Source organism: Sapajus apella, unplaced genomic scaffold (genome assembly GCF_009761245.1).
Source record: "Sapajus apella isolate SASKATOON/1434 unplaced genomic scaffold, GSC_monkey_1.0 scaffold7, whole genome shotgun sequence".
NCBI classification, from domain to species: Eukaryota; Metazoa; Chordata; class Mammalia; order Primates; family Cebidae; genus Sapajus; species Sapajus apella.
The window spans coordinates 1293971-1318536 of NW_022436947.1; the positions used below are offsets into that span (position 1 = coordinate 1293971).

At 48.3% G+C, this 24566-nt stretch overlaps 1 protein-coding gene and 1 long non-coding RNA gene across 7 annotated transcripts in view; one reads left to right on the forward strand and one right to left on the reverse strand.

Moving 5' to 3' along the window:
* Nucleotides 1-3272, reverse strand: part of LOC116550081 — a 10091-nt gene extending 6819 nt beyond the window's left edge. Inside the window, exons 1-2 of one of the 2 annotated variants that reach the window (XR_004268217.1) lie at nt 2868-3271; nt 2555-2699 (exon numbers count right to left, since the gene is read on the reverse strand). This is a non-coding gene — a long non-coding RNA (uncharacterized LOC116550081). Of the gene's footprint in view, nt 1-2554; nt 2700-2867 lie in introns of both variants that reach the window. The other variant, XR_004268218.1, reaches the window with a different exon arrangement.
* DENND2A (DENN domain containing 2A) overlaps nt 2582-24566 on the forward strand; it is a 110685-nt gene continuing 88700 nt past the window's right edge. Inside the window, exon 1 of one of the 5 annotated variants that reach the window (XM_032275815.1) lies at nt 2582-2703. The gene's annotated coding sequence lies outside the window, so the exon portion shown is untranslated. Of the gene's footprint in view, nt 2704-3286; nt 3608-24566 lie in introns of those variants that run through there. The other 4 variants (XM_032275814.1, XM_032275812.1, XM_032275818.1 and 1 more) reach the window with 4 other exon arrangements.

A 24566-nucleotide genomic window follows, 5' to 3' on the forward strand; every position in this document is an offset into this window, starting at 1 on the left:
CTCGCTCTGTTGCCCAGGCTGGAGTGCAGTATTGTGATCTTGGATCACTGCAACTTCTGCCTCCAGGTTCAAGCGATTCTCATGCCTCAGCCTCCTGAGTAGCTGGGATTACAGGCACACGCCACCATGCCTGGCTAGTTTTTTGTATTTTTAGTAGAGACAGGGTTTCACCGTGTTAGCCAGGATGGTCTCGATCTGCTGACCTCATGATCTGCCCATCTCAGCCTCCCAAAGTGCTGGGATTACAGGCATGAGCCACCTCGCCCAGCCTAAAATAAATTTTAAAATAAAATTTAAAAGGCTGGGCACAATGGCTCATGCTTATAATCCCAGCACTTTGGGAGGCCGAGGTGGGTGGATCATCTGAGGTCAGGAGTTGAGACCAGCCTGGCCAACATGATAAAACCCCATCTCTACGAAAAATACAAAAATTAGCCAGGTGTGGTGGTGCACACCTGTAACCCAACTACTCGGGAGGCAGAGGCATGAGAATAGCTTGAACCCAGGAGGCGGAGGTTGCAGTGAGCCGAGATTGTGCCACTGCGCTCCGGCCTGGGCGACAGTGGGTGCGGTGGCTCACGCCTGTAATTCCAGCACTTTTGGAAGCCAAGATGGGTAGATCAATCTGAGGTCAGGAGTTCGAGACCAGCCTGGCCAACATGGTGAAACCAGCATTAAAAATATAAAACTTGGCTGGGCATGTTGGTGGACTCCTGCAATCTCAGCTACATGGGAGGCTGAGGTAGGAGAAATCACTTGAACTTGGGAGGCCGAGGCTGCAGTGAGCCGAGACCATGCCACTGTATTCCAGCCTAGGTGACAGAGTGAGAATCTGTCTCAAAAAAAAAAAAAAAAAAAAAAGAATAAAAAAGATGAGGGAGTGGAAGAAAGAGTGGCAGCCTGTGGTTCGGGAGTTGTCACTAATGGGCTCCCCAGCTTCCTTTCTATCATGTCCACCTAAGATGCGACTAGAAATTTCAAAGCCACAAAATCCAAGGCTACTGAGCCATTTGTGCCTGGGATTGGGGAAGGCAGCCAGCTGGGCTCTCTGCTCAAGTGTTCTCCCTTGCATTTTGCCAGTTTGCTTTCTCTCTCTCTCTCTTTTTTTTTTTCTTTTTTGAGATGGAGTTTTGCTCTTGTTGCCCAGGCTGGAGTGCAAATGGCGTGATCTCGGCTCACTGCAACCTCCACCTCCTAGGTTTAAGTGATTCTCCTGCCTCAGCCTCGCAAACATCTGGCATTACAGGCACTCGCCACCACGCCCGGCTAATTTTTTATATTTTTAGTAGAGACAGGGTTTCTTCATGTTGGTCAGGGTGGTTTCGAAATCTCGACCTCAGGTGACCCACCTGCCTTGGCCTCCCAAAGTGGTGGGATTACAGGCATGAGCCACCGTGCCCAGCAGTTTGCTTTCTTATATGTTGTAGCCCTGGAAATAATTAACCCTCAAGAAGTCAAGTCTTGGCCAGGCATGATGGCTCACACCTATAATCCCAACACTTTGGGAGGCTAAGTCAGGAGGATCACTTGAGGCCAGGAGTTCAAGATTAGCCTGGGCAACATAGCAAGACCTACAAAAAATAAAAAAGTTAGCTGATCATGATGGCACACATCTATAGTCCTCCCTACTTAGAAGGCTGAGGTGGGAGATTGCTTGAGCCCAGAAGTTAGAGGCTGCAGTGAGCTATGATCGCACCACTGCACTGCATTGTGGTGACAGACTGAGACTCTGCCTCAAAAAAAAGCAGCAGCCAAGCCTCTGAGCTTTATTTAGAAAGTGAAAATTTCACTGGCAATAAAAAAAAGAAAGTGAAAACTTATTGAATAATGTTTCAGCAAACAAAACAATAATTTAAATGCTTACACTTAAAAAAAAAAAAGCTTGCACTTTGCAAATGTGTGTTCTAAAAGTTGACTATGCTTAGCTAAAATGGGTATGTCATGAGGAGTTTAACGAACAAGCCCTAGAAAAGCTTCAAAGAGCTCCCAGAATGCATAAACCTCAGCTGAGAAGAAAACAGAGCTTTTTTTCCTGTGACTTTGAACCAGTCCCTCAAATTTCAGGTGCCCAGTCTATAGGCACTGCCCGGGCAGTATCACGTCATTATACCCAGGTCTTTGATTGGTCGCTGTCTCCCTGCTGCCTTTCCCTCTCGTGCACTCTCCTGTGGATTTCTAAGGCTACGCTTCTTTCTTCCCCCTTTGCCTGAACTTTAGGCCTCTTTGCCGTTCCGCGGACCATGGCTCCCAGCCCTTCTGGAAGTCCCTGACCTAAAGACGAGGATGGCCTTTCTCTGGTGTAGAGATGGACCTGAAGCTTGCTCCCAACGCCTGCAGATCACCCTGCCAGGCCGCCCTCCCAGTCATCAGGGCACTACTCTGCTCAAAAACTTAATGTCCCCCCACTTGAAATCCGGCCAAGCTTACCCATCAGACCTGATTCACCACTTGGTCCTCACTCAGCTGTTTCTGAAATGCCTGGCCTCTGCTTCCGGCCTCTGCTGGTGCCTTTCCCTCCACTCAGAACCCTTTCCTTTCCCACACTTTCCCCCACCTATGTAGATCTCTTCAGCATTCCTGGCCCGGTCAAAGTTCCAGGGAACTTCCTCGAATGCCCCAGCCCGTATTCCAGAGCGCCTTCCCCGCAGGACTTCTGCTGGGCACCCCGCATCGTGCAGTCTGCGTTCCTTGACAGTGTCCTGCGTGAGTGGGGACAGCGGGTCCATGGAGTCACTTCTCCTCTTGGAAGCTTTTCCTGACCACTTCCCTCCCCACCCGGTCTGGGAGCCCTTCTGCAGGGCGCTGGGCCCTGGGCCCTTCCCGGCCCCCATCACCCTCACCACCGCCCGTCTCAGGACTGTCATTACCCCGGCCCGACGGCAAGCTGCCTGGGGCAACGGCGGCGCCAGCCTCGCTGTCCCGGGTGCCCCGGCCCGGGCCCAGGGCCAAGAGGGTGTTCACCGCCTGGAGTGAGCGGGGCCGGGCGTGTGGCAGCTGCTCCCAGTCCAGGTCTCAACCCCGGGCCGGGCGCACCTCGTGAATCCGCCGGGCCTGGGTGGAAAGGAGCCGGCGCGCGGCGGGCGTCCTCCCTGGAAGGGTTAAGCCACCTCTCTCCCACCCCGGGAGGTGAGGGGGCGAGTCCGGCAGAAGGTCCTGTTTACCGCGGCTCAGCGCTGGGCCGGGCCCTGGGAGAGGGGTTGCCGTGGCAACCGGCCGGGCGCCCGCCAGCTGCGGATTAGCTCACTGGGCCGGGCGGGATGGGTCTGGAGGAGGGGGCGTGCGTCGCGCAGATCGTCGCGGAGCCGCGGGAGGAGGAGGAGGCCGGGGCCGCGGGCGAGCCTGCGCTGGGCCGGCCGAGGGAAGCGCGCCGCCGGGGCCGGGGGCGGCGGGGACTCCACGGGAGCGCGCGCGCGGCGGGGACCCCAGGGGCTTGCGGGCGGCAGGGGGAGGCTCGGCGGACAAAGGGGCGGAGGGCGGAGGGCGGAGGGCCATGGCGTCCCCGGCCCCCGCCGCCGCCCGCCCCCGCGCCGCGCCGCCCGCCGTCCCGGCCCGCCCCAGAGCCCCCGAGATGCGCCCCGGAGCCCGCGGAACCGCCGCTCGCGGGGAGGTAGGGCCGTCCGGGCAGGGCAGGGGGGTGCGGGGTCGAGCTGGCGAGGGAAAGGGGAGGAAGGAGGGAACGCGCGCGGAGGGAGGAAACGGTTCGAGCGGTCCGAGCCCTGACGGGGGAAGCGGCTCTGCGAACGGGAGCCCGAGTTCCCTTGTGCAGCCTGGGGGCCGTCCCGTCTGGTCGCGGGACTTGTGCAAAGCTCGGTCCAGACGTCCCTCCCGGGCTCGGGCTGACTCCCGGGGCTGAGCCCGGACGCCGCCGTCCCGCGCCTCTGGGACCTGCAGAAACTTGGCAGACCCCCACCCTGCGCTGTACTGGGTCCCCCGGGGCGCGAGTGTGAGTGTGTGTGTGTGTGCGCGCGCGCGTGCGCGCGTGTGTCGGCGTGTGTGTGTGTGTGTGTGTGTCTGAGCGACTGTATGTGTGTGTGCTCACGCGTGTATCTGTGTGCGAGTGTCTGTGAGTGCCTGTGTGTGTGTGTGTGTGCGAGTGTGCGTGCGTGCGTGTAAGCAAGGGGAATCGGCAGCTGAGCACCCGAGCCCCCCTCTCAGCCGTCAGCATTTGCAGTCTTGAGAAAGCAAGAAGGTAAAGATGACGGAATGGTCTTACTTCTTCCACTTTGTCCCCAAGGGTGGAGTTGGGAGAAGATGGAGCCCAGGGGAAGTCTTTTATCCACACAGGACACAATTGTATTAGGAGAGTCACAGAGATCTGGGTGAGACCACGCAGTAGAGCCAGACCTCAGCCGTGGAATCTTGTCCTAGGGGGCCTGGGACAGGAAGCAGGAGAGCTCTCCAGGGGCGTAGATTGAGCAAGGGAAGTGCAGTGACCCTGGCTTAACCAGCTGGTGCTGACTTCCAGCTGCTGTTCAGATGCGATTCAGGGGTGTAACTTCCCCAAGGTTCCAAATGACATGAGGGGTAACAGTGTTATAATAGGCGTGCTACAATAATCGTGTTAGTAAACTCTTACACCCTCTGTGGTTACCACATAAAAGGAGAGAAAGAAATTCCTTCTCTTTGCATCATCAAATACCAGATACCAGAGTGGAGTAGACAGTCTTTGGGTGAGCATCGTGGGATGGAGCAGAGCTCCGAGAGGAAGTGGGTGTGAGTGTGCAAATGTCTGTGTGTGAGTGTGTGGGTCAGAGACAGTTTGTAAGGCCCGGTTATGAAAATGCCGGTGGGAGGGTGGCTTCTAGTCTTTTTTTTGTTTTTTTATTTTTATTTTTTGAGATGGAGTCTTGCTCTGTCACCCAAGCTGGAGTGTGGTGGCTCAATCTCGGCTCCCTGCAACCTCCACCCCCTGGGTTCAAACAATTCTCCTGCCTCAGCCTCCCGAGTAGCTGCAATTACAGGCACCCGCCACCACGCCCCGCTAATTTTTGTATTTTTGGTAGAGACGGGGTTTCACCATGTTGACCAGGCTGGTCTCAAACTCCTGACCTCAGGTGATCTGCCCCTTGGCCTCCCACAGTGCTGGGATTACAGGTGTGAGCCACTGTGCCTGGCCTCCCTTTATTCTGGAAGATTAATAAACTCCTGTGTCATGTATTCTATTCATCCCCTTAAACAGCTCTGTGTGCTAGGCGTGTGTGCTAGACATCAGTGGCACAGAGAGGAATGAGACATCCCCCATCCTTCCAGGAACACCATCCTAGCTGAGTAGTCAGAAAAGTAAAACCAGTCCTGGCCTGGCCTGGCCTGGCTGTGTGGGCTGCATAGCATACAGCTAGGGCAGCCCAGAGGGGAGCTGGTGTAGGGAAGCCCCACAGAGTAGGTGATGCTTGAGCTAAGCCCTGAAAACTGCCTCGCCAAGGAAACAGCTGGGAAGGTTATTTCAGGCTGAAAGAACAGCACATGCAAAGTCACTAAGAGCGTCTAGTGGAGGCCAGTAAATGAGTGGCTGCAGGCTGCCGGATGTTAGTGCATCCTGGGGAGGGGTGAGGCAGGGGCTTTCAGGGCAGAGGCATAGGGAAGGAAGGACTCCTTCTGCTTGTGGGGTGGGGAGGCTGGAGGAGGAGGAAACCAAGGCTTTTTGCAACACCCAGGCCAGAATTACTGAGGAGCAGGAGAAGCTGAAAGGATGCCAGAGATCAAGAGGCAGGACCTGGTGACTAGTTTGGGCACAGAGCGTGATAACTTAGACTAAAACCAAGTCAGAAATGCTCAGGAGAAAACAAAGCGGAGTGAAAGGAATGCGGACCTTTTGAGCGGCCTGCGTGTAGCAGATTACAACACTTGGACAACACATTTGGCTGTAAGTTTTCTGGCAGCTTAGGGACAAACAAAAATACACTGGGTTGCATGGTTTGGGATTTTGCACAACAGAAAGCATACAAATTCTCAGAACAAAATTGTTCCTGGAATTGAACTCAACTGGGAATTTATCATGTGGAACTTTATGTAAAGACTAAAGAGTGACATAGAAAAAAATCCTCATTGCTGGTGTTGCAAAAGATGGGAAGATAAAACTCCCATCACTGCCCTCCTCTACTATCCTGTTATGTCTGGGGGACTGAACTGCACTTCCATGAGGGCTGGGTGTCATCTTAGGGTATGGGGTCAGGGGAATCTTGTACAGAGGAGACAGTGGTCCCTCGAGTGCGGGAAGAGCTGTCACCCATCTCTATGAATGTAGAGAGCAAGGCATCTGGGGTGCTCAGCCATGAAGAGAAGAAGGCTCATCGTAGTATAGCCCAGAGAGGGGTGGGCTGAGACTCTTGTCTGGAGAAGGGGACAGGTAGGGCATAGCATGTTTGGAAGGGCCAGCATCCAGGAATCCTGACCCCCACGGAAACAGGCAGGGAGAATGGGCACAGCATTGTAGGATTCCATTCATATGGGCAAGTCCACTCTCCAGGGTGGTCCTGATCTTTCTGCCTCCAGACTTGATGTAGTGCCTCCATCTAAAGGGGTAGGTAGAGGGTGGGACTCAGGAGACCAGAGATCCTCTTCAGGAGACCAGTTTGCTGCAACATGAGGAATTTGCAGAGGAACCAGGAGTGGGAGCTGAGAACTCGGGGGTCCTGCAGACTTAGGCGCAGATCTCCTGGCCAGGCCCTTCCCTTTGGTTTCTGCAGAAGGCAGAGAACCTACAGAATCTATGTCCATATACTGCTAATGTGTTTTAACTCTCAACTTTAAACTACTTCTTGCCAATTATAGCTATCTTAAATTAACATTCAGTTGGTGTGGCATTCTACCCGTCCAATCACATTTCTTAACATTTATCTTGGGGTGCACATTAAAATATACATTTAAATGCTGGGGAGGAGAGTTTGAGACCAGCCTGGGCAACATAGCAAGACACCATCTCTACAAAAAAATAAAAGAGATTGGCCAGGCACAGCGGCTCATGCCTGTAATCTCAACACTTTGGGAGGCCGAGGCAGGCAGATCACTTGAGGTCACGAGTTTGATACCTGCCTGGCCAACTAAAAATGCAAAAATTAGCCAGGCATGGTGGGCCATGCCTACAATCCCAGCTGCTTGGGAGGCTGAGGCAGGAGAATTGCCTGAACCTAGGAGGTGGAGGTTACAGTGAGCCAGGATTGCGTCACTTCATTCCAGCTTGGGTGACAGAGCAAGACTCCATCTCAAAAAATGAATGAATAAAAAATTAACCACGCAGTGGCACATGCCTGTAGTCCCAGCTACTCGGGAGACTGAGGTGGGAGGATCACTTGAGCACAAGGAGGTTGAGGCTGCAGTGAGCTATGATTGTGCCACTGCACTCCTGCTTGGGCGACAGTGAGACCCTATGTCAAACAAACAAAAACAAAAAACAAACAAACCAAAAATGCTGGGGAGGGAGATTTAAAAACAACTGATACTCTAGGTCAATTAAATCAAAATCTCTAAGAGTGGGCCTTGGCGTCAGTATTCTTTTAAGGTCCCCAGATGGATTTCAAGGTACAGCTGAGGTTGAGAGTGGCCGCTCTAACAGTCACCTATAAAGAACCCATCACAGGGAGGGACAGAAACCCAGATTCTAAAAGATCCCAAATGGGGCACATGGGATGCCTCACAGGTCCTCAGAAATGGACAAGGCTGGCCCTGCTTGTGCCTGGTGTTCCACACAGTCTCCTGGGCTCCTGGTCTGGCTGCTTCCCCCCGAGGTCTTTGCCGGCCTTCTGTTCCTTCTGGCAGTCACCTTGCTGAAGACTGGGGGTTAGGAGTTGCTTCCCTGGAGCTGCCCTGGATTGCTCTTTCTTGGAGAGATTCTAGTGAAACTGCTTTTCCATGGGTTCATTGTGCAGCCCCTTTCAGGCCGTGACCTCTCACTGTCCTCACCAGTGCCTCTCTGCCCACACATATTGTTGCTCTGTGACCCCAGGAGCCTGGCCCTGGGCGCTGAGGTCCTTCTTCTGCCGCCTAAACCAGACCGCCTCCACTTATACCCCCGGCTCTCTTGAAATTCCCTGTGCTGGTTACTCAGGGAGAAGAATGCCAGGCCCCACTGCCCCCTTTAATGATCAGAGGCAAGCACTGCCTGGAAGTAGGGCAAGCCATGAGCGAAGTTCTCTACTTTCGATGTGCAAAAGACAGCAACATGCTGGGAAGCCAGAGTCAGACTCTCCTGTACCCTCGCCTTAAAATCAGTGTCTGACGTGGGCAAAAGTTCACTCCATCAGCCCTCAGTTTGCCTGGAAGTTAAGCTCTTTGCCAGCTGGGCACATAATTGCCACTCTGTCTTCAGCTTCTCTTTGGCATGTTTGTCACTAGCTTGCAGTTCAGAGGGGCTAAAAGACAGATAAGCCCAAGACCCACTTTTCCAACTGGCTGAACTATGGGAAACCAAGTGATTGTTTTTTTTTTCCCTGGCCTTGAGGGAAGGAAGGGGTGAGTCACTCTTGTAGCAAGCTTAGAGAAGAGGTTAGCTTCCCTCAGTGGCAGGGAACCAGGAGGTTATAGGCACTCCTTCAGAAGGAAATGAAAGCAGGGATAATCAGCTGGAGAGTGAGACCAGGACAGGGAGCTGTGACCTTGGCTGTGACCCCTCCTCCCGGGATCCCCAGGCCTTCCATACACTGCGGATCTTATCTGAAGGGCTTGTCAGACCACTTCAAGCACACTGCCAAAAGCGTTTCCTTTTGTGGTTTTGTCTTCTAAAAAAGTACACTTAAAAATTGTAGGTTTACTTATAAACTTTATATGTAATCTATGAAAGTTATATTTGTCATTAAACATTTATTTATCTGTTTAGACAGGGTCTTGCTCTGTTGCCCAGGCTGGAGTGCAGTGGTATAATCATGGCTCCCTGCAGCTTCCACCTCCTGGGCTCAAGTGATCCTCCTGCCTCAGCCTCCTGAGTAGCTGGGACTATAGGCGCACACCACCGTACGCAGCTAATTTTTGTATTTTTAGGAGAAACAGATTTTCCCCATGTTGTCCAGGCTGGTCTCAAACTCCTGGGCTTAAGCAGTTCACCTGCCTTGGCCTTCTAAAGTGCTGGGACTACATGCATGAGCCACTGCACCTGGCCAAAAAAAAAAATTTTTTTTTTTTTTGAGATGAGTCTTGCTCTGTCACCCAGGCTGGAGTGTAGTGGTGTGATCTTGGCTCACTGCCACTTCTGCCTCCTGGGTTCAAGCAATTCTCCTGCCTCACCCTTTCAAGTAGCTGGGACTACAGGTGCCCACCACCTTGCCTGGCTAGTTTTTGTATTTTTTAGTAGAGACGGAGTTTCACCACGTTGGCCAGGCTGGTTGGAACTGCTAACGTTAAGTGATCTGCCCACCTCGGCCTCTCAAAGTGCTGGGATTACAGGCGTGAGCCACTGTGCCTGGCCAAAAATTTTAAATTTCTAATTATCATATGTTTTCTTCCAAAAGTTAACAAAACTCAAAATATAATACATTGCCTCTGTGCATGTGCCACAGTATGAATTTTAATGTTCATATTAACGTAAATAGAAATTCATAAAATATTCAGGGCAAAACCAGTGTGGGTACAATTGGGTTAAGGAACAGAGAGGGACTGTATCTTATTATTGTTTTAAGAGTGCGTATTAGAATCTCATTTTCAAAATAACCATCACTTGGCACAAATAGATTCAATAAGCATGTGGCTTTGAAATCTATTTTAATCTAGCAATTCCACTTTTTGGAATTTATCTTACAAAAATATTGGAACAAGTGCTAGAGAGTATTTGTGGCAGTATTGCTGGTAGTAACGGAGGTTGGAGGCTGAAGTGGGAGGATCACTTGAGCCTGGGGGGCAGAGATTGCAGTGAGCCAAGATCACGCCACTGCACTCCAGTCTGGGCCACAGAGGCCTCAAAAAATATTTGTAGATTGTCTTCCATGTTGTCCCAATTTTGTCTCTTGCTGTTGGTTTCATGTTTCCATAACCTTGGTCGTACATTGCCACGATTCCACATGTTGTGTAGGAAAGAGCCAGCCTAGCAAAGCAATCTCAAAGGCTTCTCTTTCTCTCCCTTAAACTTCCCCGCTTCTCAGAAGAGAAGATGCAGTAATAGTCAAACTTGATTTGATTTTTTGCAAGTTTATAGTAGGTAATAGATAGGGTAACCATACACATACAGTGGGACAGTAGCGAAAGTAAAAAGGGAGTACTAGGCCTGGCACAGTGGCTCACGCCTGTAATCCCAGCACTTTGGGAGGCCGAGGCGGGCAGATCACCTGAGGTCAGGAGTTCGAGAGCAGCCTGGCCAATGAAACACCATCTCTACTAAAAATGCAAAAATTAGCTGGGTATGGAGACAGGCGCCTGTAGCCCCAGCTACTCGGGAGGCTGAGGCAGGAGAATTCCTTGAATCCAGGAGGTGGAGATTGCAGTGAGCCGAGATCGCGCCACTGCACTCCATCCTGGGCGGCAAGAGCAATGAAACATTTCCTCAAAGAGCACTAAAAATAAATTGTTAGTTAATGTACAATAGGCCTGACCTGGACTGTCCCTTCGAACTGAGCCTTGTGGCCACGCTGGTAAAGGCTGAGAGTTGGATATGCTCATTCATTCTCTTTGCTGGGACAGGTGTGTTGACCAAGCCAGAGGTGATTGAGGACCACCCCTCTGTCTATCCCCCGCCACCTTTCTTATCCACATCTAGAGTTTAGGCTTGAGTTTAGGGAAAGGAAGGGGGCCAGGTCAGTAACCTAAGGTTGCATATGAACTTCCTTCTTGCTCCCATTCATTGAATCAGAGGAGACATATACTATTTTCACTGCGTCTCCTAGCTTACCATGAAAAAATAATAACTGCCTGTCTTCTTCCAGCAAACTTTAAAGCATTAAAACAGGACGCTTCTATAATTTTATTTGGGCATTTCATGTGCGTGGGAAATACAGGCTAAACCTCCCCAGAAGACCAGGCAGAGGCATTTGTAAGGGATCACACGGCAAATTACTGTGCATGGTCCGGAGTGAAGTTGGTTGGGGGAGAAGCCGCTCTGGTTTGGTTACTAGATAGAAATGATGGGACACCCTAAGACATAGAACTAGTTTCCCCCGAGTTTGGAGTGAGACTAGTCTCTCATCCGCAGACTTGTTGGTGACTGTGAAGATGGAAGGGAACTTCCCGAAGCAGCTTGCCTCGTGCTCTGGGATCTTCAGCCAGGGCAATGTCTCCAGCACCCTGGAGACTCAGAGGGATTCTCTACTTAATACTCTGAGCTGCAGATGAGATTTGTTGAGATATGTCAGGAAGTGTGTGGTCATCCAACCCCAAATGTAACTCCTGGCATCTTGTGGTGACTGTCCTCTGTCATCTGGTCCATTTCATCATCTGTATTTGTGACAATCAACAAACATACCCAACCTTCCAGGATATCAGAAGGCGACCAGTGCCCTCTGTTTACCCTCCAGCTGACTGATGAGGCTAACAGGGTGGAAAAACGTCAGAGAAGAGAGAGCTTCTTAATGCCTCTCCAAACAATCAGACTGGAAGATTCCAGCACTGCAGAGAGCCAAGAGAGCCTCTTATTCCAGGCTCTTCTTTAACTGGAACATAGGACAGGCAAGATTCCTGGTCTGGGATGGAACTGAGAGAGATGGGGACAGGGGCTAAGAGGCTGGTTCTAGGTAAACACGCAACCCCAAGGTTCAGTCTGCCAGTTTATCAGAGAAATGGAGAAAGAGAATGCTCCTTTTGGGACCAAGAGAGAAGCAGAACAGATGTAAGAGTCCCATGAAGCAGATCCACGTGTTCCTTCCCCACACCCCTGAAATCTGGCTTCTATTCCTAACCATCTGCTGAAACCATATCTCAGGTTACTAATGGTTCGTCCATGGCCAGTTCCCTGTTCTTATGCTTCTTCATCTCACTAATGCACGTGACACACCACTGATCCTTCCTTCTTGAAACCCAAGTCCAGGTGGATGTAAGATGTGTGCAGCAATATATCTGTACCACTTGTCGAAATATGGAAATGCTTCTATTCTGGTGGGTGAACAGGGTGTCGCACATTCCCGGACCACTAACTCTCCCCTAGCCAAGATCTGGCCATTAAAGGGTTAACAATAAGGCCATTCTGATTGTTGGGCTCTTGCACACCTTTGTTATAATTCTCTTTTTGTTTTTTGTTTTATGGCTTTTTGTTTTTTTTTTTTAAGACGGAGTCTCACTCAGTCGCCCAGGCCGGAGTGCAGTGGTGCCATCTTGGCTTGTTGCAACCTCTGCATCCTGGGTTCAAGTGATTCTCCTGCCTTAGCCTCCCAAGTAGCTGAGGTTACAGGTGTGCATCACCACACCTGGCTAATTTATTTATTTATTTTTTTATTATTTATTTTTTTTTAGTAGAGGCAGGGTTTCACCATGTTGGTCAGGCTGGTCTCAAACTCCTGACCTCATGATCCGCCTGCCTCAGCCTCCCGGACTCCTGGGATTATAGGCATGAGCCACTGCCCCCGGCTCCTTCTCCTTCTTCACTGTCTCCCTCAGTTCATCATGCTCAGTTTCATCACTCCTTCCCAAACTGGACCTCTGAGTTGTTCTTTGTATAGACCGTTAGTAACCTCATTACCTCTCACTGCCTCTTGAATGTACCACTCTCACCTTAGTGTGTCCAAAAGAGAACATATTTTCGTTACATTCCATGGCCTCCTTATTACCCTGGGTTAGCAAACCTTCAGTCCTCCTTATTTCAGAACATCCCAACGTCTAGCCTGCTGCTGGGTCCGCTTCCCCCTGGCTCCGAAGTGAGTCCGGGAGCTCTCATTCTACCAGGCTGGTCTTCATGCTGCTCAGGGCTTTGCCTTCTTCTTTACTCCATGTGTTGGCCTCCTCGGGAGCATTTTCCCTTTCCCAACTCTTGGAATCCAATGGAGCCTTTCTTGGCCACCAGTCTCTACCACTTTGAAGCAGTCCCTGGTCCCCTTTCATTGCCCTCCTCTAAATTTCTCCAGTTTATATTCGTTTCATAACATTTGCCGCCGTAGTTCAAATGTATTCCTCCCCCTGATCTCTGTTGTCGCTCCTACATACCTCTGCAATTAATTTTGAATACTGCCTTTCACCCTAGACACCATTCTGTTTTGGTTGTCCTGATTGTCTTTTGAAAAATAGATCTTCACAGATTCCTCTTTTGAGTTTTCTGTGAGTTTTATTAAGGGTGTGTCAGGCATTCCCTGGACCAACATTGTCTTTCTGTTTTGAACAACTGCAATCTTTTATTGCCATTTGGTTGATAGGGTTTATGTCTTTTATCTCTAGCTTTTTTATACTTATGTGTTACCAACAGCACCTCACAGATGTCTGTCTTTAGCTTGCTGATTAATTGTATTGATTAGTTGTAAATGGATCCATGCTGGCTAAGATTAACTAAATGAAATTACAGACCAGGTGTGGTGGCTCACGCCTGTAAGCCCAGTACTTTGGGAGGCCGAGGTGGGCAGACCATTTGAGGTCAGCAGTTCGGGACCAGCCTGACCAACATGGTGAAACCCCGTCTTTACTACAAATACAAAAAAAATTAGCTGGGTGTGGTGGCACGTGCCTGTAGTTCCACCTACTCAGGAGGCTGAGGCAGGAGACTTGCTCGAACCTGGGAGGCAGAGGTTGCAGTGAGCTGAGATCGCACCATTGCACTCCCGCCTGGGTGACAGAGAGAGACTCCACCTCAACAACATTAAAAAAAAAAAAAACTTATGGGCAAAAGGGGATTTCCCATATCTTGAAAGTTAGCTAAATAAAAGTGAACACATTTCCAGGCATTGCACAACTTCTGAGTACAGAACACCAGGCACAGATAGGAAACAAGCAGAAGTAGGGTCTCAGGTCAGGCAGAGCAGGCTGCACTGGTATGAGGGCGACCTCCGCCTTACTGTCACAGTCGGCACCATAGCCCGTGCAACTGAGGACTGACAGGTCACTGTGCACCCTGGATTTTGCTGCAAAGGGACGAGGATCAGGTCATCTAGTTCCAAAACCAGCTTTTACAGATAACAGCACTTATATGTTGGAGAGTAGTTTAGAGCTTATCCACACTTGTAAACAAGTGAGGCTGTGTAAGCAGCCCTACAGGTGAGTTGAGGGCATGGTATTGTTACTAATTCATTAAGAATTAATGTATGCTGGCTGGGCGCAGCGACTCACACCTGCAGTCCTAGCACCTTGGGAGGCCGAAGCTGGCGGATCACTTGAGGTCAGGAGTTTGAGACAAGCCAGGCCAACTTAGTGAAACCACTATCTCTGCTAAAAATATAAAAATTAGTTGGGCATGGCGGTGCACTCCTGTAGTCCCAGCTACTTGTTTGGAGGTTGAGGCAGGAGAAATGCTTGAACCCAGGAGACAGAGGTTGCTGTGAGCCGAGATCATGCCATTGCGCTCCAGCCTGGAGTACAAGAGCAAAAGTCTGTCTCAAAAAAAAAAAAAAAGAACGTATGCTGGGCATGGTGGTTCACACCTGTAGTCCCAGCAACTTGGGAGGCTGAGGTGGGATGACTGCATGAGCCCAGGAGTTTGAGTCCAGCCTGGCCAACAAATCGAGACCCTGTTTCTATGTCTCCACAAAAAAAAAAAAAAAAAAAAAAAAAAAAGCCAGTTGTGACTGTGCATGCCTGTGGTCCCAGCTAATTGCGAGGCTGAGGCGGGAGGACTGCTTGAGCCCGGGAGTTTGAGGCTGTGGTGAACTGTGATTGAGCCACTGCACTCATCCTGGGTGACAGAGTAAGACCCCATCTCAAAAAAGAAAATAATAATTAAAAATAAAAATAGGGTCACGCAAATTCGTGAAGCGTTCCATATTTAAAATAATAATAATTTTAAAAAATTAAAATAGGCCAGGTACAGTGGCTCACACCTGGAATCCCAGCACTTTGGGAGGCCAAGGCAGGCAGATCACTTGAGGCCAGGAGTTCGAGCAGCCTGACCAACATGGTAAAACTCCATCTCTACCAAAAATACAAAAAATAATAATAATAATTAGCCAGGCGTGGTGGTGCAGGCCTGTAGCCCCAACTGCTCGGGAGGCTGAGGCACAAGAATTGCTTGAACCCTGGAGGCGGAGGTTGCAGTGAGCTGGGATTGCGCCACAGCACTCCAACCTGGGTAACAGAGCAAGACTCCATCTCAAAAAACTAATCTAAAAATAAATAAATATAAATTTAAAATAATAGAGCATTATTACTTATTAGTATTATTTGGCAGGGTTAAGTTCAGAATAATGGGAAACATTTGCTGAGCGCTCTTTCTGGGCTGTGCACCATGCCAAATGCTTTACAGGTGCAATCTCATCTAATCCTTACCAGTCTTTTAAAGTAGGTGCTACCATTATCACCATTTTACAGAGGCGAGAACTAAGGCTTAGAAAAGTAACTTGATCAAGGTCCCGAAGCTCTCCAGGTTCACTGGAATTTAAACCTGGGTCTGTCTGATTCCAAACCCTAATGATATACCCTTTCTCCAGCTTTTTCTCAGAACCCAGGAGCAGCTGCAGGAGTGGCCTCAGCTCCATTCTCTTGTGCTGGCCCCAAGCAAGGGGATGGGAGATGACGTCTCCCTCTAAGATTGCTGCCTTTTGTCCAAATGTGCTGGCGGGGAGCCAGGCCTGGAAACTCTCTGCTCATGGAAAGAAAGAACAGAAGCCAGCAAAAGAGGGTGGGAAGAGTCTGAGGGGAAGAAAGGAAGAGGAGGACAGGAAGGCAACAGGGAGAAAGGGAAAGGGAGGGTTCTGTGGGTAGCACAGCTGGAGAGGGAGATGCTGCGCCAGGAAGCAAGCGAACGTGACCTCCGCATGCATTCCATCCAAGTGGGCTGTTCAGTGGTGCAGCATGAGCCTCCAGCCCTGGAAGGCACAGGCCCTGGGCTTGTCCAGGTGCTCAGAGACCAGGACAGATCACACCGGGTGGTCCTTCCTCCCATTCTCAGGATTACTGTCCAGTGAGGTCAGATCAAAACCATCAGCAGGAAAGCCTTCAGAGGGAAAAGCACCACACATTGGCAGCCCCAGGGCTGCCTCTGGAGGTGAAGGAGCTGGCCAGACAGGGCCTACGTGTCACAGTGTGAAGACTGTGCAGAGGAGGGAGAGGGGGAAGGGAGGAGACTGGGTGCTGGGTACCGTGAATCAAATCAAATCATAACAATTTCCTGAGTTCCTACTCTGGAGTGAGGAGTAGAAGGTCCGCACCCTGCCCCCAAGGTTCACATGTAGGCGTTAGACACCTGGATGCTGGAGTCAGACAACCGGAGTCATTCAGCATCCAAGCAGCCTTGGGAAAAGCTAATCCCTCCAGGCCGAAATGTCCACATCTGAGAAGGGGAGGCAGTAGTAAGCTTCCTGTGAGCATAAAGCTAAATGACCTGTGTAGAATCTTGCTTAGGGAATAATAACTGCTCAGTTAGTATCAGCTGTTCAGTCATCATTGCAGCTTAATTTGAGGTGTCAAAACATAAATATGTGAAACCGTCAATAAAAAATGTATGAATAACACATGAAGCCAACCATAGAAGACATAACACAAGGTTACAGACATTCAGTTAGAAAAAGCTTTTTCTTCTTACAACTTTTTCATCTTTTCTTTTTGTAAGGAAAGAAGAAAAAGCATTCAGTAGGAGCCCATGGCTAATATTTTTTGTTTTTGTTTTTGTTGAGGTAGAGTCTCACTCTGTTGCCCAGTCCCCTGAGTCCCCTGGAGTACAGTGGCGCAGTCTTGGCTCACTGCTAACTCTGCCTCCCGGGTTCAGGTGATTCTCCTGCCTCAGCCTCTGGAATAGCTGGGATTACAGGTTCATGCCACCACACTCAGCTATTTTTTAAATTTTTTTCTCTCTTTTTTTTTCTTTTTAGTTGGCAAACAGGATGGAAAGTCAACAGATTTTTTTGTGTGTGTATTTTTGATAGAGACAGGGTTTCACTATGTTGGTGAGGCTGGTCTCGAACTCCTGACCTCAGGTGATCTGCCTGCCTCAGCCTCCCAAAATGTGGTTCAATCTCAGCTCACTGAAACCTCTGCATCCCGGGCTCAAGGCATTCTCCTGACTGAACCTGCTGAGTAGCTTGGATTACAGGTACATCCTGCCACACCCAGCTGATTTTTGTATTTTTATTAGAGACAGGGTTTCACCATGTTAGCCAGGCTGGTCTCCAACTCCTGACCTCAGGTGATCCACTTGGCTCAGCCTCTCAAAGTGCTGGGATTACAGGCGTGAACCACCGTGCCCGGCCTCATGGCTAATGTTATCTGGTAGCTATATGGCAAATGTGTCTTGTTTGGTTGGGTTTTTTTGAAAATCCTCCGGCTGGGTGTGGTGGTACACACCTGTTATTCCAGCTACTTGGGAGGCAGAAGCAGGAAGATCGCTGGACATTAAGGTCGAAGCTGTATTCACACCACTCCACTCCAGCCTCGGCAACAGAGATGCTGTCTCAAAAAGCAAAAAAAATAAAAAATAAAAATCTCAACATCCTAATAATAACAAAGAACATTTCTCCCTTCTTAAAAAAAAATACACACACACACAAAACACGAACTTTACAAATCTCTCTGGATTTCTGAAGAAGTGGGCTCTTCAACTAACAAAAAAAGAAAGAAAGAAACGCTTTCAAGAACATGTAACTGGCAGATCCAGGTTCTCCTGTGACAGCTTCTCAGTGGAAACGTGAGTTCCCTGAGGCAAAGGAAAGGAGGTTGAGGAGGAGAATGAGCCCTAGGCAGGGTAACAGGAGCCCTGGGTTCTGCTTCTGTCTCTACCACCATGTGGCCAGGTGACAGGCTAGGTGAGCCACAAAACCCCTGGGCCACAGTGTTGTCACGTGCAGCCCTGGTGTCCTACCTGTCCCCTCCCTGTGTCGGTGTTCAGGAGCATCTCCATGCCAGGGGCTTTTCCAGCATCATTATGTATCTTTTTTTTTCCTTTCCTCCTTGAATTTCCTCACTAGACTGGGACCTCTGGGAAGCACTGTCATTTACAGGCTGGGTTCCCAGTGACACACACTGGGTCACAAGGGGAGAGCTGCTGAGGCCAGGAGGAGGATGTGGAAGGCTGGGTCAGCCAGTGCAGGCGTCACTCCCAACAGGGTCCTGGGAGAAGGGACTCAGCATTTCCTGAAGGCAGATGACTCCATAAATAGACCAGGGGATGGGAAAAAGATTTGATCATCGCTTTCCTCCTGTCAGATCCGGACTCTGCAGCCCCTCGTAAACGTTTTTCACTCACATAGGCCCTGCCGGGGCGTTAGGGGTGGAAGTTGGGACATGAGATGGACTTTCTCCTATGTTGTAGATCCAAACAAGAACTGAAGAAGGTGTACATGCCTTTTCTTTATTCATTTACCCACATAAACTTTTTCGTCCATTTCAGTATAAGGCCGGAGATTTTTCAGTGGGGTTTTATTGGAAGGAAGCAAGTGAGGAAGAAAATTGTATGCTTTCTGATGCCATTGCCTGTTTAACTTCACAGCTTCAGCAGATGCTCTTCAGGTCCTCAGAAAGGTTAGGTCTCCTGACATCAGCCTTCCTAAGACTTCAGGTGTTCCTGACATCAGCCTAAGACTTCAGGTGTTCCGACACTTTCAGTGTCATGAGAGTCTCCTCTGGGAGGGAAAGGGACTTTTTTTTTTTGAGACAGTCTTAGTCACCCAAGCTGGAGTGCAGTCGCACGATCTTGGCTCACTGCAACCTTCACCTCCCAGGATCAAGCAGTTCTTCTGCATCAGCCTCCCAAGTAGCTGGGATTACAGGCACCCACCACCACACCCGGCTAATTTTTGTATTTTTAGTAGAAGACAGGGTTTTGCCATTTTGGCCAGGCTGGTCTAGAACTCCTGGGATGGGGGTTGAATTGTCTCTCAGACCTGGGCATGCTTACTTCAGTACACTGGTTTTGTAAAATTCAGTGTTCTTTTACATTCATGAGCACGGAAGGCTCCTAATGGCTGGGTAGCTCTCATTTACACTGAGCCTCCAAAACAGCATTTTAACCGTCTGAGGGGGAGGGGATGTGAAAACTTGGTGAATTTGGATAAAGAGTATATAAATTTTTTGTACTATTCTTGCAACTGTTCTGTAAACTTGAAATTATTGCAAAATTATTATTTTTTTTAGATGGAGTCTTGCTCTGTCACCCAGGCTGGAGTGCAGTGGTACAATCACGGCTCACTGCCACCTCTGCTTCCTGGGTTCAGGCAATTCTCCTGCCTCAGCCTCCTGAGTAGCTGAGATTACAGGCATGTACCACCATGCCTGGCTAATTTTTGTATTTTTATTGGAGACGGGGTTTCACCATGTTGGCCAGGCTGGTCTCAGACTCCTAACCTCAAGGGATCTGCCCATCTCGGCCTCCCAAAGAACTGGGATTACAGGCATGAGCCACCTCGCCCAGCCCAAAATTAAAAAATTTAAAGGTCGGTATGCTTCTGGTATCATCTTGGCAACAGCTTTCAGAAAGTCTACGCAAGTTGTGTTCACAGATTCTGCCTTGGTTTGTGTGTTGCTTGACCCCTGCAAAGAAATCCTAAAAATCATCTGGACATCTCCTCCTTACCAAACCAGTGTTGCTTTTCATTCAGTGGCTGGTGCTTCCTTAAATATTAGCCACTCTGAGATTATGCAGATATCTGTGCCTTCCAGCCGTAAACCCCAAAGGAAATCAGCTCAATCTTCAAGCCCAACTCAGGGGCTGCTATTTCACAGACGGCTTTCACCTTCATCTGTTTTGCTTATCATACTGTGTTTTGTATTAGAGGCATTCATGTGCGTCTTATTTCCTGTATGAAAATGGAAACTGTCGGAGGGCAAATTAATCTATTTTACATTTCTCCCAAGTTTCACCCTATTCCCTGAGAGAAGGAGGCACAACTGTTAGTTTGCAAGAATGAATTACATGACTGGGCCGGGCACGGTGGCTCATGCCTGTAATCCCAGCACTTTGGGAGGCAGAGGCGGGTGGATCACCTGGGGTCTGGAGTTTGAGACCCGCATGGAAAAACTCCCGTCTCTACTAAAAAAAAAATGCAAAATTAGCGGGGCGGGGGGGTGTACGTCTTGTATCCCCGCTACTTGGGAGGCTGAGGCAGGAGAATCACTTAAACCGGGCAGGCTGAGGTTTCAGTGAGCTGAGATCATGCCCATCATACTCCAACCTGGGGAACAAGAGCGAAACTCTGTCTCAAAAAAAAAAAAAATGAATGAATTACATGACTGTAATAGGCCCTTTGTCTCTGTGAGTTCCACATCTAAGGATTCAACCAACCCCAGACTGAAAATACTCAGGAAAAAAGAATTCCAGAATGTGTTATGTTGCAGATGCATATAATATAGTTATGCCTAGGGTGTTTGCATTTGTACTGAACATGTACAGACTATTTTTCTCTCATCATTATGTCTTAAACAACACAGATAACAACTATTTACATAGCATTTAGGTTGTGTTTTTTTTTTTAATTGCATTTTAGGTTTGGGGGTACATGTGAAGAACATGCAAGATTGTTGCATAGGTATACACGTGGCAGTGTGATTTGCTGCCTTCCTCCCCCTCACCTATATCTGGCATTTCGGTTTTTTGTTTTTTTTTTAGGCAAGTCTTTGTCACCCAGGCTGGAGTGCAGTGGCATGATCTTGGCTCACTGCACCTTCTGCCCCCCCGGTTCAAGAGATTCTCCTGCCTCAGCCTCCCAAGTAGCTGGGATTACAGGTGCCTGCTAACATGCCTGGCTAATTTTTGTATTTTTAGTAGAGATGGGGTTTCACCATCTTGGCCAGGCTGGTCTTGAACTCCTGACCTCATCGTGAGCCACCTGCCTTGGCCTCCCAAAGTGCTGGGATTACAGGTGTGAGCCACCGTACCCAGCTTGTATTAGATATTTTAAGTAATCTAGAAGTGATTCAAAGTATGTAGAAGGGCCAGGCCTGGTGGTGGCTCACATCTGTAATCCTAGTACTTTGGGAGGCTGAGGTGGGAGGATTGCTTGAGGCCAGGAGTTCAAGACCAGTCTGGGCAACATAGCAAGACCCTGTTTTTCCAAATTTTTTTTAAAAATTAGCTGAGCCTAGTGGCTCACACCTGCAGTCCCAGCTACTGAGGAGGCTGAGGTGGGAGGATCACTTGAGCCTAGGAGGTTGAGGCTGCAGTCAGCCTTGACGGCATCACTGTACTCCAGCCTGGCAACAGAGGGAGACCTTGTCTCTTAAAAAAATTTTTTTTAATTAAATATATGGGAGGATGTGCATAGATTATATCCAAATACTATGCCATTTTTATGAGACTTAAGCATCCATGAATGTTGGTATCTGGGTAGCATCCTGGAACAAATCCCCCGAGGATACCAAGGGATGACTGTATTTCCCTCTAGGCATTGGTTTCCATATAATCACTCTTTGGACCCATTGAAACATTGGTACTGGGATGTGGTTACTGTAGACCAGGATCTAAATCTTGGTAGTCTCTAAGCGAAAGGAACTAATGAGAATAAAGTATCACTTAGCCTCCCTTCAGGAGATGTGATGGCAAAGCAAAACACGTGCAGAGTGATGAACTCAGCTGAGCTGGATGCCCTGCAGCTGTGGGGCTTGCTGGGCACCTCGGGGCAGATCCAGACACCAACAGACAACAGCAGAGGGGGGTTATATTCCCCCTCTCCCTCACTGTATTTGTAATAGCAATATTAATACATGCTTATTATAGAAAATTTGGAAATCTGGGGTGGGATTTTTGTTGTTAAAAATATAGATGTTAGAGAATGAAAAAAAAAAAAATCAGTTTCTTACCCAATGGCAACTACTGTTACTCTTTCATTATATTTACTTCCAGTCATTTTCTTCTGTGTACAGTTTTGAGTAGTAATAAATTCCTCCTCCCCCGCCCCTTTTAAACATTGTTTCATTCATTTTGGACACAAGCTTTTGGATTCTCTTTCTTTTGGCTAACATTACAACATGAACATTTTTTCCATTTAATAATAGTCTTCTTTTTTCTTTTTAGCCTGAGTTTAAGATTTTTCTTTTTTTTTTTTTTTTTTTTTTTGAGACAGAGTCTTGTTCTGTCTCTCTGGCTGGAGTGCCGTGGCGCAATCTTGGCTCAATGCGACCTCTACCTCCTGGGTTCAAGCAATTCTCCTGCCTCAGCCTCCTGAGTAGCTGGGATTACAGACTCCTGCCACCACGCCCACCTAACTTTTTTGGTGTTTTTAGTAGAGACAGGGTTTCACTATGTTGGCAAGGCTGGTTTTGAACTTCTGACCTCAGGTGATCCACCTGCCTTGGCCCTCCAAAGTGCTGGTATTACCAGTGTGAGTCTTCTGCACCCAGCCTAAAATTTTCTTTTTAAATAATAGCTTGATTGAGATACTTGATTGAGATGTAATTCACATGCCATATAATTCACTCATTTAAAGTGTATAGTTTAATGTGTACACATTTAAAATTTACCGTTTTGGCCGGAGGCAGTGGCTCACACCTGTAATCCTAGCACTTTGGGAGGCCGAGGCAGGCGGATCACTTGAAGTCAGGAGTTCAAGACCAGCATGGCCAAGATGGCAAAACCCCATCTCTACTAAAAATACAAAAATTAGCCTGGTGTGGTGGTGCGCATTTGCAATCACAGCTGGTCAGGAGGCTGAGGCAGGAAAATCGCTCAAATCCAGGAGGCGGAGGTGGCAGTGAGCCGAGACTGTGTCACCGCACTCCAGCCTGAGTGACAGAGTGAGTGAGACTCCATCTCAAAAAGAAAAAAAAAAGTGCATAGTTTTTAGTGTATTCATGGAGTTGTGAAACCCATCACCATCAGTTTTAGAACACTTTCATCACACCAGAAAGAAATGCAAACCCGTTAGGAGTCACTCCTATTCCTCCCATCCACCTACTCCTAACCCCGGCAACCGCCAGTCTACTTTCTGTCTCTGTAGAATCGTAGTCTTCTTAAACATAATTTAATTTACTTTATTATAATCCACTGAATAGCTGTATTCCACTAAATAGCTAAATTATGTTTACATTACCATCATAGTGCTTAATTTTTGAGCTTTTAATTTTTCAGTATAAGTAAAAGCTATGAATACTTATGCAAACACTTTTTACACCTGTAGGATTGTGTTAGGGTATATTCCGAAAGTATAGAAATATATAGTCATGTAACTGTAAAAAGACAGATCCAAACACACCAAAAAAGTTCCTCCCATCCCACTTGATTAACAGATGTTTCTGAAGTGTGGCATGGTGTAGAAATACAAAACAGTTGCTGATGTTGAAGAGCCAAGCAAGACAGACATTTGTGATAATGAGTTAGAGTCTAGTTCTAGTCTAGATGAGATAATATGAGACCACGGAGATAATTGTCGAAGGAGCACTAGACTTGGATTCAAAACATAGACCTATTACTTTTGAGTTAATGTATGAACTTAAACATGTGACCTAACCCCCTGAGGTTCAATTTCCTCATCAGAAAAAAATGGTAGGAACATTACCATTGATTTCTGTAGAGATTAGAAACAAAAAGGGTTTCTCAGCTGGGGTTTCCGGCCTACCTGAGAATAGAGAGAAGGAAGAGCACATTTAAATATTTGGAAGTTGAAGTAAGTTGGAACCTGACTCCTAGTTTGCTGATCTGTAATACACAAAAGAAGCAAAAGGAAGTGTGCTTTTTATTCAAAAAATACATTTATCTGAATTCAGACTGTTAAGCCATATTTTAGCTGTATTAGCGTATTTCATAACTTTGTAACTCGTGCTTTAATGATTTGTAGCAAACTCACACTAGCCTTTATCAGAGAGGTGACCCTGGCAGTTCTCAAGCATTAACTCTGGAGGACTGACACCACTAAAACTTTCTACACACTGTAAGTTAGTGTTCCTATGCAAGATGGCCAAGAAATTGCACTTCCTCTGTTTCTACCCTCAAGAGAATGGTAAAAAGGCATGATCACAAATACTGTCAAGTCCAAAGTGTGTTTCTATCCTACTAAGGTAGCCAAATGCATCTCTGTATGTTAGAATGTTCTGCAGATGTGAAAAAGCCCTTCCTGGGTTTATGAAAGTGAGAATGATATGCCTCTTTTGCTGCCTCTGGCATCCGGCACATCACAGAGTGTGGTCAGACCAGTCTGCAGCCTCAAACTGCCTGAGCCACAGATTCCCAGTGGCTTCATTTGTCAGACAAACTGACAGGTGTCAGTCAGGAAAATACTGATCAAGTTGTTAAAAGAAAATATTATTGTCAATCACTGAGTATTTATAATGACAGAAATTCCTGAAATTACTCCAGTGATGCTCCTGGTCCTGAGGCCTCCTTTAGAGTACAGGGGAGCTTCGATATTGAAGGCATTGGAGGGAAGAATCAGCAGGGCAGAATCTCCACGCATCAGCATCTGGGTTTAAGGAAAAGGTGCACGCATTTTGTGCTGGTAACACCTGCGTCAGATTCCCAAGATGCTCTGAAATATACCAGAGTAAAATACCACCTTACAGGCCAGGCATGGTGGCTCACACTTGTAATCTCAGCATTTCAGGAGGCCAAGGCAGGCAGATCTCCTGAGGTTGGGAGTTTGAGACCAGCCTGGCCAACATGG